At 45.6% G+C, this 20,384-nt stretch overlaps 1 protein-coding gene across 5 annotated transcripts in view; it reads right to left on the bottom strand.

Annotated features, from left to right (window-relative positions):
* Nucleotides 1–20,384, bottom strand: part of FAM168A (family with sequence similarity 168 member A) — a 197,715-nt gene that overhangs the window by 138,582 nt on the left and 38,749 nt on the right. For 2 of the 5 annotated variants that reach the window (XM_065833833.2, XM_065833843.2), the window contains exon 2: nucleotides 5,629–5,714. The exons of 2 other annotated variants lie outside the window; for them this stretch is intronic. The gene's annotated coding sequence lies outside the window, so the exon portion shown is untranslated. Of the gene's footprint in view, nucleotides 1–5,482; nucleotides 5,558–5,628; nucleotides 5,715–20,384 lie in introns of those variants that run through there. One more of the 5 variants, XM_071813935.1, reaches the window with a different exon arrangement.

The raw sequence follows: 20,384 nt of genomic DNA, 5'->3' as shown, positions 1-20,384 counted from the left end.
GTCCAGGGCTCTTGTTCTTCAAGGCCAATCACTGTATTTCACGCTGAAGCCTAATTATAAAATCTAGCAAGAAAAAAAATAGAGATACAGACCCTTTAAGCAGCTCAGGCAAAAATCAAAGGCCCACGAAGGGCAAAATCAAAAGCTGGCTCACGCCAACTCTGTTCCTTGTGCAGCCAATCGAGGCTAATTAATGCTTTTAATGTCAGTTTACCCCTTTTAGGCACTATAAATCCGAACACGCGGCTTTTATGAGCTCACAAAAGAACTTGCAGAAGGTGTAGCTGATTAACCCAACTCGCAAATTCATAAAGAGAAACAGGTATATTTAGCGGCGTTGTGCGCGACGAGCGGAATGATCAGTAGGCTGTACACAGAGAACATTCACTTATCAATACAAACAAGGCTGGCACGCCGGGAAGAGGTGGTGAATTATACATCTGAAGGAAAAGCTGCTGTTTCCAGTGCGGCTGCTGCGAGAGCAGAGACGTGGAGCGAACGCTGCGGGACGGCGCTGCAGAACGGTGGAGGAACATGGTGGATGTTTCCCTATAACCTCGTCTCAGCCACAGCGGCTGCAAGAGCCGAGCGTGCTGTGGCGCTTTGTCAGCAGGAGGAGATAAACTGCTCCTGGAGGAGATCTCTGACCATTGCCTGCTTGGCAAGGACCTTCAGGAGCTTCTCAGGGGGTCCTGTTCTTGTTTGTCTGCACCACTTGAAGAGTTCTCATAGAATAAGATCACAGAATAGTTTGGGTTGAAGGGACCTTCCCAGCTCCCCCAGTGCCCCCCCTGCCATGAGCAGGGACATCTTCACCAGCTCAGGTTGCTCAGAGCCCCGTCCAGCCTGGCCTGGGATGTCTCCAGGGATGGTTCATCCACCACCTCTCTGCCCAACCTGGGCCAGGCTCTCACCACCCTCAGGGCAACGATTTCTTCCTCACGTCTGGCCTGAATCTCCCTCCTTTGGTTTCAAACCATCACCCCTTGTCCTATCACAACAGGCCCTGCTCATCCCCATCTTTCTTCTCATCCCATTCAAGTCTGGAAAGGCCACACTAAGGTCTCCCCAGAGCTTCTCTTCTCCAGCTGAACACCCCAGCTCTCTCAGCCTGTCCTCCCAGCAGAGCTGTTCCAGCCTCGCATCATTCCTGGGGCTCCTCTGGCCCCTCTCCAGCAGCTCCATGTGTGTCCTGTGCTGAGGACCCAGAGCTGGACCAGCACTGCAGGGGGGTCTCACCAGAGCGGAGCAGAGGGGCAGAATCCCCTCCCTCCCCCTGCTGCTCACGCTGCTGGGGATGCAGCCCAGGACACGGGTGGATTTTTGTTGCACTCTCTACACAGCTCAGGGCAATATCCATGGATCACTTTAATACATCACATAAGCTTATAGATAAAGAGTCGGCCCAGCGCATCTTGGAAAGCCTGGTGTCACAGATCTTCTCTGCTGCTTACATCCATAAACCTTATTATAATCTTCATTTGTTTTTAAATCAGTTTTTGACAGTTTCTTTCTTTTCTTGTTATGGGAAATGTCATCTTCCCAACGACGGCTCACTCCTCATTCCTCTAACAATTACTGCGCATCAGCACTATTGAGCCATAAAGAACCATGAAGCTGCTTTGTCAATAAAATGATTCCTGCGGGGACCCGCAGCCACAGTTCGTGTGTGTGTGATGAGCTGGTGACTTCGATCCCACAACATACTGAGCCAAAAGCATTAAAAAAGGGGTTTTTTTAAGGGAGGAGACCTGACTAAGAGAAGCATTTGCAAGAATGCTGCTTAGGATGAAATGTTGGGTCATTAATCTCTACAAATTAATTACCTTATCCAGGGAAGAAGGTTCCCTATGCGATACGGTACAGAATATTTAGGTACATCACGGAGGGGGTTTCCATTGCAGCATTGCACTAATGAACACAAAGGAAAACAAAACGTCTCAGGAAGTGAAAATTCCCGTGAAGCGAGAATGGGCAAAGTAATTACAGAGCCCAAAGCCCTCCAAACCTGCAATACTCGTGACTGGCATGGGAAAGAGGGAAGCAGAGAATCATTTTGGTTGGGAAAGACACTCATGATCAAGTTCAGCCATTAAACCAACACTCTCACTGCCCCATGTCCTGAGAACCTCATGTCCGTCTGTCCAACCCTCCAGGGATGGTGACTCCAGCACTGCCCTGGGCAGCCTGTTCCGATGCCCCACAGCCCTTTGGGGCAGAAATTTCCCCCTCTCAAACCCACACCTGAATCAGAAAACCCACAATCTCAAGCTGAGAGTCTCAGCCGCTTTCTCCCCAGCTACTCACTTCATCTCTTTGAATGTCAGGCTGAGATGTCTCCAAATTAAAGAGCACTGAAGCACCAGACAACATTCCCAGCCCCAGTTTACGCTCCATCTACTCACACATGACTGCAGTGCAAATACGGTCACAAGTCATGTGGAGGAGCAGCTTGATCCCAACTCAGAACCACGCGTGTCACGGAGCACACACAAACCCACTAAAATCCACAAAACGTTCTAATTATTTTAAAGGCTACATTTTAAGCCACTGTTCATGTTCTAATATGACATATTCACCTCCTCTAAGCATGACGCAAAGGAAAGAAGGGAACATGAACCGCTGCCCTTGGTATCGACATTAGATTCCACCAGAAAGAAGGGAAAGGGAGCTGCTTCCACTCTTCAAATAATCCTGTAGTGTCTCATAAGGATCCTGGGACCTACATTGAACCACAGAATGGTTTGGGTTGAAGGGACCCTAAAGCTCCTCCAGCGCCACCCCTGCCATGAGCAGGGACATCTTCACCAGCTCAGGTTGCTCAGAGCCCCGTCCAGCCTGGCCTGGGATGTCTCCAGGGATGGTTCAGCCACCACCTCTCTGCCCAACCTGGGCCAGGCTCTCACCACCCTCAGGGCCAACAATTTCTTCCTCATGTCCGGCCTGAATCTCCCTCCTTTAGTTTCAAACCATCACCCCTCTCCAACAGGCCCATGTCTTGTTCTGTGGACACTAGAGCTGGACATAGTCCATAACTTGTCTGAACAGAAACCAAACTCCCCATTATATGTTGTCTGAAAGGAAATCTATACTGCAAAACACACCTGGCAATTCAAGAAAACATAAGCTCTGTGAACAAAGGATTTACTCGTGCAGAAGAAAAGAAAACCACGAAGCGAGGTAGTCGTGCCCCAAGAGCGGAGAAGGATCCATCATCTGCTGACAAGATGCTCCACCTCAGCTCTGGGCTTGGTGCATTCCCTGCCCAGTAAAAACCCAGTAAAAACCCCACCAAACTGGCACAAACGCTCAGGAGACTGAAGATCCGAAACTTTCCGTATGTATTTAGTAACACTGAGGTGAAGGGAGCAAAAGCAGATTATAAAGTCCAGGCCCGGTTAAGCGCACGCCAAATTCCACTCGCGCATGCTGTATAGAAACCGGCCCCATGTAAAAGCACATTGAAAAATATTTACATCAAACCAAACGGTTACACAGATAAGAGAGGTATTTTTAGACACACATGGATTTTACACACACATTAACTATTGGATTGCCGGAATTCCTCTCGGGATTTGGGGGAGAGGAAACAACCTAAATGAACTAAGCTAAGAGCTCGGACACACGCACATTTCAAGAGTTTACCTCCATTTATTCAGCTTTTTAATTCCTGAACACCATCACGAGTCTAAAAGGGGGAGGTTTGATCCAAAATAAAGACACCCAAAAGTCAATGTTTGATATGGTTGCTGGAGCCCCCAAGCAGGGCGATCACAGCCTGAAGAGAAAACCTGAGGAGAAACCTCCACCAACTTGAAGAAGACAACGAGTGTCTCGTCATCCAAACCTCCTCAAGCTCCACTGGTTCCTCTCTCGAGGTCTCCAGGAGCTCAGACACCCAAAGATTCAACTTATATTTCTTAACGTGGAGCACAATTGGAGCGGGAGCCCCTTGGACCAGAAGCTTTCTCATGCAAAGCCAACACTCAACGGCGTATTATTACTTGAGAAAACATCTTGTCTTCTAGACTTTCCACCACCGCCAGTCCCACTTCTCCAGTCTGAGTCCCCATCTCTCTCCCACTCTCAGCTTTGCCTTTTTGTCACCCTGGGCCTCAGTATCTCATGTCCAGAAAAATCAGTGTAGCCTAATATTTCAGCCCACGGGGCAGAAAAAGGGGACAGAAACAGCATAAAGATGTCCCCCCTGCTTTTTCCTTTTCTTTATCCTTTTTTCCAGCATGATATTCAACAAAAATGGAGGCGGAAAGGGGGACATCATCGTTGCTTCAAGGTTGGTACAAAGAAGGGAGTAAAGCTTTTCTGAAATGCTCAACACTCTCCAACCTCAACAGATGGGTTGAGGTGCTGAGGGTGGGATGAGGAAGAAACAATAACCAGGTTTTCCCCATACTGGTATCTCATCGGGGCAGGTTATTTTCCCCCCAAAACGGGGCTGGAACGCTTCTACGTGCTAAAATATTGCGAGGATCGGCGGGTCCAAGAGCAGCCGCCAGCGCCGTTCTCGTCTGTCGGCATCTGGTTCTCAGCAAACGCGACTTGAGTGGGAGCGGAACGCTCAGTGGGTATCCTGGCAGCTGACATTTAAAGTTCATATTACGAAGAGTGCAGCAAAACATTTAAAATGGGAAAGAAAAATAGAGCCAAGCCTGGTTTTTCCACAACCCTGCACCAAACCAGCTGCATTGGGTCGGGCTGACACGGGGTCTTCTCCGCAGCAATAACTAAGTGGGAATCCCTAATATTTAGGGGAGAATTTAAACCCACAGCGACGTTTGGCTGGTGTAATTTCCAGCCCATAATCGTGTGCTTCGCGAGGATTTGCTGGAGTGGTCTGTTCATATTTCATTGCTAGCTGGATTTCATGTTATCCCACTTTGATATTTGATGTTCTGATCTATAAACGCCCAGAGGGTTTGACCTGATCAGGTCCCGTAGCGCCAGGTGCCGTACACCACAATAAATACTGCAGGTAGAACCAATTTACAGACCACGTTACACAGTTTATATTATACAAAAATGTTCTTGGCTTTCTTTTATGAAAGGCCACAATATAAACTATTAGAAAATAATTTGCCTGTCGACGGATAGATGACAGAAACTTACACCAGGAATCACACCCATTGATTTTAGCCCAGTCAGGGAACACTTAATATAAAACAAAAGTAGTACTTAATATAAAACAAAGATAAATTATTTACTAGGAAGATATTAAGACTAATAAATACTAAAAAAACCTCCCGTAACTCTCAGAGTTCTTTATAGGAGCAGCACATACCTACCGCGTGTTCTACCCCAAGCTGCTGATTACCACGGGTTTATTAACCTTATAAATCAACACAATAAAATAAGCGTCGCTGGAGCTCATGAATTTTTGACCTGGAAATTTCTTGCTTGGTTTAGAACGTAACGCGACTCTGTAGCAAAGTTCGTGTAACACAAACAAGAGCCCGAGCCGTACCGAACACCAACGCTTTTTACTCAACGCTTGCGACCTCCGCGGCGTCCCAAGTGTGTTGTGTCCGCCGAGGGAAACGAGGCGTTTGGAGCGATATCTCAACTCCAAGCGCTACGGTTGAAGGAGACACATAAAATATGAAGCGCTACCTCTTGGCGAGGAGTTTTCTTGGGCTGGAGACGACGCGGAGAGCGGTTTGTCTACGGCTGGGGAGTCTTCACAGCATTCCACGGCTCTGCGATCGAGAGAGGAAGAGACACGCGTCAGGCTCCGTGTCGGAAAACAGGGTTTTCGTTAGCAAAGAGAGGGCTTTATCCCCGCTGGAGTGAAAGGAGGAGGGGGGACGTGTATGAAATGCGGTGGGAGAAGGAGGAGCGATGGGGACGTGGGATAAAAGGAGGAGAAGGATACGGGATGGATGGTGCGTTATCTGCCGCTCACGTTTCCTAACCACTCTCATTAAACACAGAGAGACAGCTAAATACATATTTACCATGCCTCTCTTACAAATAAATACCTCAATTTGCCTTCCTATAAAAATACCAACAACATATTTTTCCATCGCTGTAAGTAAAAGAAAACAGCAAAGCCACTCAACATTTACACCTTCAAATCAAGACACAGAGTCTTTCTGCGGTTATACACTGCGGCTCAACGATTCGGGGTGGAATACACGGCGAGTCTTGCACAAAGTCTACATCCCAGAATCCCAGAATGTGAGGGGTTGGAAGGGACCTGGAAAGCTCATCCAGTGCAATCCCCCCATGGAGCAGGAACACCCAGCTGAGGTTCCACAGGAAGGGGTCCAGGCGGGTTTGAATGTCTGCAGAGAAGGAGACTCCACAACCTCCCTGGGCAGCCTGGGCCAGGCTCTGACACCCTCACCAGGAACAAGTTTCTTCTCAAATTTAAGTGGAACCTCCTGTGTTCCAGTTTGTACCCATTACCCCTTATCCTGTCTCTGGTTGTCAACAAGAAGAGCCTGGCTCCATCCTCCTGACACTCCCCCTTTCCATATTGATCCCATGAATGAGTCCCCCCTCAGTCTCCTCTTCTCCAGCTCCAGAGCCCCAGCTCCCTCAGCCTTTCCTCACACGGGAGATGCTCCACTCCCTTCAGCATCTTGGTGGCTGCGCTGGACTCTCTCCAGCAGTTCCCTGTCCTTCTGGAACTGAGGGGCCACAACTGGACACAATATTCCAGGGGTGGTCTCCCCAGGGCAGAGCAGAGGGGCAGGAGAACCTCTCTGACCTACTGACCACCCCCTTCTAACCCACCCCAGGTACCATTGGCCTTCCTGGCCACAAGGGCCCAGTGCTGGCTCATGCTCACCCTGCTGGCCCCAGGACCCCCAGCTCCCTTTCCCCTACACTGCTCTCTAATAGGTCGTTCCCCAACTTATACAAGAACCTGGGGCTGTTCCTGCCCAGATCCAAGACTCTACACTTGCCCTTGTTCTAGTTCATTCCATTTCTCCCCGCCCAACTCTCCAGCCTGTCCAGGTCTCTGATGGCAGCACAGCCTCTGGCGTGTCAGCCACTCCTCCCAGCTTGGTGTCCCCAGCAAACTTGCTGACCGTACACATCAACTACCACCTAAGGACAGAAATTAAAAATAAACAGCAGCAGGAGGGGAGGAAATCAGAATGAGGGTCTTCTCCATTTTCAAAATGCTGTGATTCTGTAAAATAAAGATGAAGCTTTCACGTAAACACGTGTTAATCAGCTCTTTTTCAGGATTTGGGCCTGAACAGGCCAACCAACATCAAATCGAGTAAAACGACACCGAGTTTCTTTGGGAACATCCTCTACCGCAGTGTTACACTGAGAGGCACCTCAAGCCCAGCGAAGAAAACAGCGTGAAATCAGAAATTAATAGGAAAAAAAACATATAAATCTTCATTTTTACTGAAGTTCTCAGAATCACCAACTGCAGGAAAGCACCACCAGACCATCTGAGATGGAGAGAAACCAAAATCCTCCCCGTTGATGCGCAAACGTCTGGATATCAATTGATTTAGAAAATTTAGGGAAACAGCACAAGCCTGGTGCCTTTTTTGCAACGTGTGAATCCATGAAGAGGTTAGAGAAGTGAAGAAATATCACCTTAGTGTTTTATTATGAAAGTCCTTCAGTCACCTGAAGTGTCTCGAAATCAAAAGCATCGTCATCCAGCACACAAGTCCCTATGGAGACAATATTAGTACTGCTCCCTTGGGGCATTAGGGAAGGGAAATGTTGACCTCACACTGGCAAACACCGACGGAAAGATGGAGCCCATGTCCCATAACAAAGGTGGAGCTCCAGGTGACCCGGTTATTGAGCTGAGAATATCACCAGAGGTGGGACTAGCTGAAAAAATTCTATATATTTTCTGAAATCAAATATGGAAAGAACACAAGGAGAAATATTCATAGAACCAGAGAATCGTTTTGGTTGGAAAAGACCTTTAAGGTTATCAAGTCCAACCATTAACCCAACACTGTCAAGGCCACCACTAAATCATGTCCCTAAGAACCTCATCTCTGAGTCTTTCAAATACCTCCTGGGATGCTATTTAACTGCTCTTCAATCTGCTAACTAAAAATGCTTTCACAGTCGATGTTATTGCTCTTCTTATTTATTTTAAAGTCATAATCTGGATATTAGAGGGTCTGGAAGAGATGGTGGAACCGTCCCAAACTACCCATCTACCAGAAGGACCCTCAATGGGCAGCCAGGAAGAGCCAAGATGGATGAAGAAGGTCCTTTGAGCAGCTGAGACGTACAAAGAAGGTAGAATCATTGAATAATAGAATATTTTAGGTTGAAGAGACCTTCTCAGCTCATCCAGTGCCACCCCTGCCATGAGCAGGGACATCTTCACCAGCTCAGGTTGAGGAGGTTGAGATGGGCTTGAAGTTGGGTGAAGGAGGTTGAAGAGGTTGAGGTTGAGTGGGGGAGGTTGAGTTGAAGAGGTTGAGGTTGTGTTTGTAGAATCTTGGAAGGGTTTGGGTTGAAGGACCTTCCCAGCTCCCCCAGTGCCACCCCTGCTATGAGCAGGGACATCTTCACCAGCTCAGGTTGCTCAGAGCCCCGTCCAGCCTGAAGGTCGTTTGACAGAGCTTGGGAGGTTCTTGTTTGCTGATGTCAAGGGATTTTGTCCCATTTGGGGATTTTTTTAGAGACACGAGATGTTGCTAAACCTTTTCTCCTCACACGTTTTTCACCTTCTTTCGTTTGTACTCCCCATTTTTGCAACTGCAATTGGAAAACCATCTCGGTTGGGCGTCAAGACTCTTCCAGCTCCTGCTGACTGATTTTGACTTCCTACCAACCCCCGTCAACTCCTTCTTTTCTAGAGCCGAAGTTGCCCCAATATACTGAATAAATTAATTAACGCTGAATACATTCTGCCCAAGTTTCCCATTAACTTCTAATTTGCTAATTACACGATGATGTGCCATAGATTTTAAAGCAATTTACCTCCATCAAGTTGAGCAAAGAAACCCAACGTGGTTCTTGCCATGAAGTCCTTCCCCTCCTATTTTCTTCTCGGTGTGAAAAAATTTAAATCCTTTAACATTTCCTTATAAAATTACAGCAGCCACTTAGTAAAATAACTTGTTCCCAAATATCTTCACTAACTATACGTGGCATTTCATGCAGCAAATCAATATTTTTCATTCTCATTCTATCCTCCTCTGACCAATATTTAGTACCAACATTTAGTTTTAGTACCTACACCATTACGATGTTCTTATTACAATTATTCTCCTCTAATTGTCTTTGTCTGCCCGTTATTTTTGTTCTTCCTCCTGTCAAATTGGACTCCAGTGGTAGGAGCTGGGTACATGCATTGTAAAATAGATGAAGAATTAATTAGAACATGGCGATTAAAAAACCTTCTTTCGTAGATAGTAGATCATTATGATAAAAGTCTTGGCGTAATTCATTTAAAAACACACTCCGCAGCTACTTATCAAATGAAGATAAAAACTTAAGAGTGTCTGATGTGCCGAGGAGTAAAAATACAGCATTCTCCACTGAGAAAATGACTTTATTCAGTTGGACAGCACTGCAAAACTTTCCTCGTGAGCCAATTTTACGTCTCAAAACCCTTCTGTACCGCTCACGTCTCTTCATTCGCATGGGGCCTTCGCCAAGATTGGGTTTTTTGAAGAAAGAGGAAAACATTAGGAGTTCAAATCCAACTGGAGGAGGTTTAATGATGCTCAACTGGAGCCAGGCATCTTCTCTTAAACCCCGTTCCACACCGGTTTGTGTTTAATTCTCCATGTATACAAACCCAGCAAAACAGAAAAGGATCTTCTGGGCTCCAATAAATACCATTAAATGGACTGAGATTAGAGAATAAACGTCCCCTGGGGCAGCAGGGAGGGTGGACATTGGACATGGTACCTGGGCTGCATTAGGAAGAGTGTGAGTAGCAGGTCAGGGAGGTTCCTCCCCCTCTGCTCTGCCCTGGTGAGGCCACATCTGGAGTACTGGGTCCAGTTCTGGGGCCCTCAGTTTAAGAAGGACAAGGGATTACTGGAGAGAGTCCAGCAGAGGGACACAAAGATGCTGAGGGGTCTGGAGCATCTTTGTGATGAGGAGACACTGAGAGAGCTGGGGCTGTTGAGCTGGAGAAGAGAAGCTGAGAGGGATGTGATCAATGGATCAGTATCAGTGGGGAGAGGCTGAGGGAGCTGGGCTTGTTCAGTCTGGAGAAGAGGAGGCTTAGAGGTGAGCTCAGCACTCTCTAGAACGACCTGAAGGGCAGTTCTAGCCAGGGGGGATTGGGCTCTTCTCCCAGGCAGTCAGCAATAGGACAAGGGGGCATGGGCTTCAACTCTGCCAGGGGAAATTGAGGCTGGAGATTAGAAAGCAATTCTGTGCAGAGAGAGTGGTCAGCATTGGAATGGCTGCCCAGGGAGGTGCTGGACTCACCGGCCCTGGAGGTTTTGAAACTGAGATTGGCCATGGCACTTAGTGCCATGATCTGGTCAATGGACTGGAGTTGGACCAAGGCTTGGACTGGATGATCTCTGAGGTCTTTTCCAACCCAGTCCATTCTGTGATCCTGTGACCCACACATCAGGCTTGTCCTTGGATCAAACATATTTTGAATTCCAGCAGGAAAAATTCTTCAAAAGTAGAAGTTATTTCCCTCCTATTCTCATCCAGTTTTCAAAACCGGTTCTTCAAGTATTGATTCTGGATTAGTTCTTCTCACTTGGGTAATTTGTATATAAGACACTTGGAGGTTTTGAAGTCGCAGATGACATTGTAGGCAAAGACAACAATTAAATTATCTAAGATTAGCGTCAATTGAAGGAAATGATTTACTTCAGTGCTGACAATACCCAACCTTCGGAATGTTTCAGTATTAAAGAATTATATGCAGCCAATGTCTTAAAAATAGAAATAAACCTTCCAGTGAAAACAGCTTCAGTTTGACCTTTACCTGTATTTAAAAACCCATAAATCTAAGGAAAACACACTAACACAAGCTTTAGAAAAGAGAGATGAATGAGAACATGATGGACAATCGGTTTGGACATCAGGAAAAACACCAACAGTGATTCATTCTCAGAGTTAATTCAGACCCCGTTACTCACACAGTCAATATAATTAAAGGACTGGAACTTAAAGGTAAAGGGTTAGGAGATATCATAGAGGGGATAACGGAGACATTTGCCATAGAGTGAAACACGTTTAGTGTCTAAATTCAGAAAGAATAGGGCAAAATGTTAATGAATATACACAGATTATCCAGAATGGAGCCAAGTCCAATTCTTCTCAGGGCACATTAATACAAAAACCATGAAAACAAACCCTGAGAAACCAGAGGTATTGGCAAAAAACATATCAGTTGAGATCCACCTGGAGGTGTTAGAAGCCAGAAACACCTGTGAAAACACAGTGGAGGAAATAAAAGCATGGAAAGAAATAATTCTGGAAGGCAGAAAACAGGGGAGGAAACCGCAGGGATGTTACTGGTTGGAAAGCTCTTCCCATCTTTCCTCCCTTCAAAAATTGCCTTTGTACCAATATGACTTCTATGGAACTCTAAAGCAAACGGGATTAGTGATCTGATCTGGGTTAAAAATAACCTTTCTTTTTGCTGTTCACTGATCTGGTTCACCATATGGCTCCTGAGATAGTTGTACTGGTGAAGGGAGCCCAGCAATGGGAACAGGCAGCGGAGGAGTGAAATCCCAAGGAAAACGCTTCACCCCGAAGGATGAAAATACAAGATGTAGCCGAGAGGATTTCCACGGAGAGAAAAGGGCGATACGAGCAAAAATTCATCCCTGATCTCCCCAAAGGCCGCAGCACGTTGGTGACGCTCAGGAGAGAAAAGCAACCAGGAGAAGCAAAGACTCACCCCTGACACTTGTGCTGTCCGGCCTGTGGAAGGTTAGGGAACATCAGCAATGACTTTGTCACCATCTCTGGAGGGGCTTAAAAGGCGTTTAGATGAGGTTCTTAGGGACATGGTTTAGTGCTAGAGTTGGGTTATGGTTGGACTCGATGATCCTGAGGGTCTCTGCCAACCAAAATGATTCTATGACTTCGGTCACGATTAAGGGAGTGGAGCATCTCCCATGTGAGGAAAGGCTGAGGGAGCTGGGGCTCTGGAGCTGGAGGAGACTGAGGGGTGACCTCATTCATGTTTACAGATATAGAAAGGGTGAGTGTCAGGAGGATGGAGCCAGGCTCTTCTGGGTGACAACCAATGATAGGACAAGGGGCAATGGGTAAAAAAATGGAACACAGGAGGTTCCACTTAAATTTGAGAAGAAAGTTGTTCCTGGTGAGGGTGGCAGAGCCTGGCCCAGGCTGCCCAGGGAGGTTGTGGAGTCTCCTTCTCTGCAGACATTCAAACCCGCCTGGACACCTTCCTGTGGAACCTCAGCTGGGTGTTCCTGCTCCATGGGGGGATTGCACTGGATGAGCTTTCCAGGTCCATTCCAACCCCTGACATTCTGGGATTCTGGGATTCTGTGAGAGGGGAGGAAGATTTGGAGGATGAGGGTGAAAAGGGACTGGAAGCAGCAAGGTCCCCAGGATGGGGACAGGAGCACAGACACGCGTTCCACAAGCAACGTCGTGCACATCCATGAAAACTCAACGTCAAGATACAAAACTACTCAACACCTCAAGGCCTGTGAGAAGTTTCTGAAATTAAAGGGTTTGGTAAACTCAGAGTATCAAACATAGAATAAGGAGCTTGAGGTTGGATGTGGGGAACAATTTCTTCCCCAAAAGGCTGTGGGGCATTGGAACAGGCTGCCCAGGGCAGTGCTGGAGTCACCATCCCTGGAGGGTTGGACAGACGGACATGAGGTTCTCAGGACATGAGGGAGTGCCAGGGGGTGTGGGAATGGTTGGACTCAAAGACATTAAAGGTCTTTTCCAACCAAAATGATTCTATGAAAACATTTTTAAGTTCACAAATATCGCATTAAGGATAAACTAGAGGAATCTTGAACATTTGGAGGAATCTTGCTACACTGGAGAAATGGCCTAACAGGAAACTCATGGAGGTTCAGCAAAGGTGGTTGCAGAGTCGCTCACCTGGGATGGAGCCACCCCTGCAAGAGTATGTGGTGACGAGGTTTGTTCAGAACGAAGGAGAGAAGGTTTTGGGGGGTCCTTCTTGGTGCCTGCAAGTACCTACGGATAAGATAGGGCCAGACTCTTGGAGGTGCTCAGAGAGGCAAGAGGGACAAGTGGCAACAAGGAGAATTCCAGCTGGCGGAAGGTAGAAACAAGTCCATGTGGAGGATTAAGCAGTGGATGGGGTGCCAGAGAGGAGGTGCCACCTCCATCCTTGGAATCTCCTCGTCTAGTTGAAGATGTCGCTGCTCATGGCAGGGGTTGGATTGGATGAACTTTGAAGGTCTCTTCCAACCCAAACTGTTCTGTGCTTCAGTTGTAGAATCTGGTTTTCGTTGACATTCCCTTAACACACGGTAAGATGTTGGATGAAGTCTCGCAGTGGAAGGTTGTCTCTTGTGAGAAAATATGTTTCCAGCAACAAAAGATGAGCTTTCCAAAATAAGACATTTATTTGTCGAGTGAAACACTAGATTTAGGAACAGCCAGATAAAACAAGAGCACAAGACCGGCATGCACCACTTCTGATGGTTTTATCCATCCTTTCTCCATCCTGTAAAGCCAACTAACGGTTTGTAATCGAACTTCAAAACAAAATCACAGGTTACGAATCGACCTTGATCTCTTCATGACGTTTTGCTAATACACGAGGCAGGTGTGATCTTTCCTCCGCCGTACTCATGACAACAAAATCAATTTGCAGATTGTTGTATTGACAAAGAGAGTTCTCGCTGTTGTGATTTCCACTTGGGAAAAGAACAGCTACGCTCCATTGATGAAATCGTCTTGACTGAATGATTTTGCTACTAACCTTTTTATCTCTAGAAATTACAAATGGTTCTGCTGTCCCGTGTGTCCTGGGAAGAGTTTTGCCCCAAAATACCTTTTTTAATTATCCGTAAGGTTTCCTAAAGCAACAGTTGACTATTTATCACACCTTTTATCTTCCATTATAGCCAAAACATACATGTTTTCATATCCGAGCAGCATCCTGGCATCGAACTACACTTAATCAAGTAATTAATTGAGCCATTCATGCAGATTAGGTCACAATAAAAATCATTTTAAGGTGGGTAACTGCTTTTTCATAATGGTGTTTCAAAAGTTCACCACAATTTTTCAAAGACCTTAAGTACTTATCAATAACAAACTCACTCTTAAATAAGCTGAAGAGCAATTAGAAATGAGTTAAGTCAACATTTCTTTCACTAGCGTCTACTACACTTGTTTAAATCAATCCCAATCAATCCTTTTGAAGTCATTAGGAATTTCTATCACCGTAGACATAATTTGTCTTCATTTGATTCCCTTTGCCACGTAGAGAGACACAGATATTAGAGCAGCGATGCCAATGAAAACCACGCTTGAAATATAGAGCGATCTCCACCAGTTCCTATGGAGATCCTAGGAATGCAAATACGAGTATTTCACCTGCTGGAATAGCGCAGATGGGTCAAAATAATTCTTGATGGCATTAGAGAAAAGTAAAAAGCTTTATTCCAGCCCTGGAACAAAGAACCTTAACCATCTCCTCTTCCATTACTGCCCAATCGCAACGACCGTGTCTAATAGCGCCCTGATCCCTACCCCGCACATTTCACTTCTTGCAGTCAGATCAGGTCACTAAGCAGGCCAGAAATTACCCGTCCTTAATTATTCAGTAACGAGAGAGCGCGGAGTTTCCCCATTTTCCGTAACGTCGTTTCCTAAGTTTCTAGCGCGTCGTGCTGCTCTTGAGCTTCCACATCAACGCTAATGAATACGTGCACTCTAATACATGAAATCTAATTAATACGTGTACTCTAATTAATGTGTGTACTCTAATTAATATGTGTACTCACTCAAAGTTCCTCCAGGTTGCCCTCAGCAGCTCTGCCGTGCCAACTTCTCCATCCTAGTCGTCCTCCTCTCTCTTATCAAAACCTCTCTATCCAACACCTTCCATCTCCTCCTGGTTTTTGCCACTTTCCGGACTTTTCCATGTACAAATCCACCAGATTTTCCTCCCAACAATCCCTAAAAACGCATCTTCTACCCATTCTCCTTTACACAACACCCAGCGTTTCCACCCTCACATTTTATTCTCATTATACATTGAATTCTATGCAAAGTCCACACTGAAATTAAGCAACACGCGGTGGACATTTTTTCCCTCTCGATTGACTACGGTGAGAAATATTCCAAAGCGACAGCACGCGATGGGCACCATCAAAGCTTCTCATCCTCTGTCCCATCTCCCTTGATGTATCTTTCCTCAGAAAAGCCACAATTCATCTTCAAAAAGCCCTGAAAATACGCCTGGAGGACATATTGTGAGCCAAGCCTATTCCTCTACCCATAGCTCCCTAATTAAGACACCTACAAAGCCTCATCTTCACAGGATCTGACCATAAAAAAAGAAATCAATCTGAAATACTCTTCTTTGTAACGTTCCTGCAAGAGAGAACGGGAGCGGCACCCTTCTTGTAGAGATAAGAAATAAACCATATTACATAAACTACAGCCTAATCCCTCCAAGATATTAAGGAGCTCAGCTCCCGCTGAACCAACCAAGTCGAATTCCTCAATTCCCCTCCAGATCTGGGCGACGAAGAAGCACAATTTCCTCCTTTTTCACCCTCGATTGTTGTTGCGTGTCCTGGAGAACGTCCAAACGTACCCAAGCCTCCAAACACGCCACAACCTCCAAAGCTTCACAGAATCCCAGAATGTCAGGGGTTGAAGGGCCCTGGAAAGCTCATCCAGTGCAATCCCCCCATGGAGCAGGAACACCCAGCTGAGGTTCCACAGGAAGGTGTCCAGGCGGGTTTGAATGTCTGCACAGAAGGAGACTCCACAACCTCCCTGGGCAGCCTGGGCCAGGCTCTGACACCCTCACCCCAAACAAGTTGCTTCTTAAATTTAAGGGCAACCTCCTGTGTTCCATTTTTTATCCATTGCCCCTTGTCCTATCATTGGTTGTCACCAAGAAGAGCCTGGCTCCATCCTCCTGACATTCACCCTTTCTAGATCTGTAACCATGAATGAGGTCACCCCTCAGTCTCCTCTCCTCCAAGCTCCAGAGCCCCAGCTCCCTCAGCCTTTCCAGCGTCACCGTTGCAGTTTCAGTTCGTGAAAGGTGAACACTTCAGCCATTTTATGCTTTTGACAATCACAACATAACTCCATTTTATTCCATGCGCCGCAAGGAGAATTTTGCCCTTAGTTTGGCAGCTTTTTAGACCACATAATAACAATTAACTCCCTTTGGCGTAATTTATATGAATCATTGATTTAATACAGATAGCTAGAAAAAGACCTATTAAGTCATCTAAATGACCCCGGATTGTTCCCGGCAGCACAATTTCCACGCTTGTTTTAAAAGTGCTTGCCGCAGCAGAAGTACAAAAACCGTCTGCGGAGCAGAGACACGTTTCACTAACATATGTTTTAAGTCAACGCGGTGCTGGAAATCTTCAATTTACAACTAAATCTTGCTCTGCGCTTTTATCCCTCCAAATAGATTTCAACGTTTCTTGAGGGAGCGAAAAGGGTTATTTGTATTTCGCTGTGCAGCAAAAATGTGGAGCAAATACTTCCCTGGTGATTTGCAAGTTGAATTCAAGGCTTATTCCTCCAACTTGGAACACACCTCTGAGAAGATACGGATGCCAGAGGATTCCCAGTTCTAGAAGTACATATAATAGGGGCACAGAACATATTTTCAAGATGTTTTTTAGTTGATTTTAAGTCTTTATAAGAAAAAAAAAGGTGAGACTTCCTTCAAGGAAGTCCAAGAGGCAAGGCAAGAACAATAGTGGAACTATTCCTTTCAGATGTGCTTTCAAATCTACATCTTTTTAATGGGGAATCCCATGTTTCCTCAGGCGATAGGTCAGGGTTTGGGGTTGTTTTTCCGCCCCCATCATGTGTAACCTAAATCCAACTTGTGTCTGTTGCCTCTAATCACTACACACCTCTGAGAAGCACGTACCGTCTTCCCTGGAACGTCCCCTTTGGGTAAATGAAGATAATGAAAGCAGTGGGGTTTGCCCTGGGCCTTCTGTAGATTCGGCTCATCACTTCTTGTAACAGAATCACAGGATGGTTTGGGTTGGAGGGACCTTCCCAGCTCCCCCAGTGCCACCCCTGCCATGAGCAGGGACATCTTCACCAGCTCAGGTTGCTCAGAGCCCCGTCCAGCCTGGCCTGGGATGTCTCCAGGGATGGTTCAGCCACCACCTCTCTGACCAACCTGGGCCAGGCTCTCACCACCCTCAGGGCAACAATTTCTTCCTCATGTTCGACCTGAATCTCCCTCCTTTAGTTTAAAACCATCACCCCTTGCTGTATGGCAACGGGCCCTGCTCAAAAGTCTGTCCCCATCTTTCTTATGGGCCCCTTTTCAGTCCAGAAAGGCCACACTAAGGTCTCCCTGGAGCTTCTGTTTTCCAGCTGAACACCCCAGCTCTCTCGTCCCGTTCTCGACCATCTCTGAGGTTTCTCCAGCAGTTCACTGTCCTTCTTGTGCCAGGGAGCCTCTTGCATGGGATTATTCCACCCCAGGGGAATGACTCTCCTGCTGAGCTCCATGAGTTTCCATCATCCCTGTTAAAGTCCTTCTGCCTAGCAGGGGCTATCGAGGAACCGCCACCAGTACCACAGCAAGGACAGAGGGGTTTGTAACAGGCACCTCTGCACAAATGTAAATTAAATAAGCTCTGTATTTTATTTGCAGTTGGCGGTGCTGGCAGAGTGTTACCGGTTTGCTTTTGCTGGCACAGCTTAGAAAGCTGCAACCTGATAGCAGAGAGATTTGTCAAAGAAGCGATAAAACAAAGCTGAGAAAAATCATTTCATAGCCCGCTTTAAGAGCCCCCTCATGTGTGCTTCCCTGACCTACTGAAAGCCTACGGCAATAAAAAGCCAACTGTACAAATGTACACGGCCCTCTCGTGAAAGCCATTACCTTCTGAACAGGACATAAAAGGGGAAAAATAAAGAGCAGCATTCTCCAGGAATGAGAAGAAAGAAGAAGAAGAACAAGAAGAAGAACAAGAATGAGAAGAACAAGGAGAAGAAGGAGAAGAAGAAGCAGAAGAAGAAGCAGAAGGAGAAGAAGAAGAAGAAGCAGAACAAGAAGAAGAAAAGGAAGAAGAGAAAAATGAGAAGAGGAGAAGAAGAAGAAGAAGAAAAAGAAGAAGAGAAAAATGAGAAGAGGAGAAGAAGAAGAAGAAGAAGAAGAAGAAGAAGAAAAGAAGAAGAAGAAAAACAAGAGAAAAAAGAGAAGAAGAGAAAAAGGAGGAAAAGAAGAGGAGAAAACAAGAAGAAGAGAAAAAGGAGGAAAAGAAGAGGAGAAGAAAGAAGAAGAAATAAGTGAAGAAAGAGGAAAGAAGGAAAGAAGGAAGAAGGAAGGAGAAAGGAGGAAGAAAGGAGAAAGGTGAAAGGAGAAAGGAGGAAGGAAGGAGGAAGAAAGGAGGAAGGAAGGAGGAAGGAGAAAGGATGCCATGAACTCGCAAGAATTAGAAGTCCTTAATTTCACTTTCTACCTCACAACACATGCCCCAAGCAGACTTGATGTTCCTTCAATGTGGAGGGAAAAGCTTTTTGGCTTCCACCTCACGGTATCTCCCCCAGTTTGTCTTTGGGTTTAATACAGACAAATACAAAGTACGTCCTACTACAGCAATTTAACTGGGAGAAAGTCATGCACAAAATTAGTACTGTTCTGTTGGACTGTTGGGCCATCAAAGCTGATTCCTAAAAAAAAAACCCACAATATACAAAGTTAAACCTCATGTGCTTTACACTGTTGCAGAAAATCACATCCAGTTCATCGAGATGTTCAACAACAGGGAAAGACGACAAAATTGGTCCTTGGAATACAGCGATATACACAGTTGAGTGAGGAAAAACCACTTGGATAGAGATGTAAAGGATGTATAGGAAAAGTAAAGACACGTGGATCATGTATTTGTCTGTTAAGAAAAGGTCTCCTGAAGAATACACTAAAAATATCAGAAGCCAGACAAATATTAGCATCATGGTTTCATGAAAAGGGACAAATGAGGCACAGTTCTTTCCAGATGTCAAACCCACTTCGTTGTTAAGTTATAAATGAATAATGAAATTTTGACTTAATTCTGATGTACTCCTCAGATCAGCATGAATAACAACATATAAAAAGAACAGTCTCGTTTGCATTGGGTGGTGGTGTGTAAATACACATATATGTATAAATCCACACATATGTAAAACAACTTTCCAGCATAATATTGTTGGTATCCTCCTCAAGCAACAATTTCAAGAAGGGCTTCATAACAAGGTGAAAATATTGGAATAAACCACTGGTGGCAGAGTCTCCATCCTCATGGAACTCTTCACACAACAAATGTTGCTGGGTCAAAAAAAAGGTATCACCATATAAAAATTTAAAGTATCTTATTGACTGCATAGGAAAAGTAAATTGCAAGTTATTCTGAAAGCCCAAACTTCAGAGTCTCTCAACTTTCTGGGGTTTCTACCCATTCAAATTGAGCTCCAAGATTCTGAAAGCTCAAGACAACCGTTTTCCTATTTGGACATGATAAAATAATCCTCTAAGCCAGAAGTTCACATGGAATTCTCTTTATATGGAGTCTCCTCCATCTCAAGGCTTCCAGGTGAAGCTTGGTGATTTTGCAGGTTCTTGAGAACCACCATGGGAAGGGCGCAAGACTGAAAACCAGAAAACTTGTTAAGAACAAGTGGTATGTTTGGAGGACACCAAAGACCAAGTGAGAATCCTATCAGACTCATGGCCTGAGGAACAACGATTGCTGTATCGAGAACTGGGATCACTCAATTACTGTCAAGTTATTTGGAATAAACCACCCCAGAACAACCTAAGCAGCACATGAGTTATTTGGAATAAACCACCCCAAAACAACCTAATCAGCACATGAGTTATTTGGGATAAACCACCCCCGAACAACCTAATCAGCATATGAGTTATTTGGAATAAACCACCCCAGAACAACCTAATCAGCATATGAGTTATTTGGAATAAACCACCCCAGAACAACCTAAGCAGTACATGAGTTATTTGGAATAAACCACCCCAGAACAACCTAATCAGCACATGAGTTATTTGGAATAAACCACAACAGAACATCCTAATCAGCATTCATCTCTTTTCACAGCAGTGACAACATGGTCCTTGTGCCACTGTGGCAACCTACGAGTCTTTAGACATGGAGAGAACAGAATATAGAATGAAGAAAGGCGTTAGTGGCTTGGGACAACAAATCCCAGGTAACACTGAATATGCGGAACAAGGC

Source organism: Patagioenas fasciata, chromosome 1 (genome assembly GCF_037038585.1).
Source record: "Patagioenas fasciata isolate bPatFas1 chromosome 1, bPatFas1.hap1, whole genome shotgun sequence".
Lineage (NCBI taxonomy): Eukaryota > Metazoa > Chordata > Aves > Columbiformes > Columbidae > Patagioenas > Patagioenas fasciata.
The sequence above is the reverse complement of the archived record's forward strand: the minus strand, read 5'-3'. Positions and strand labels throughout refer to the sequence as shown.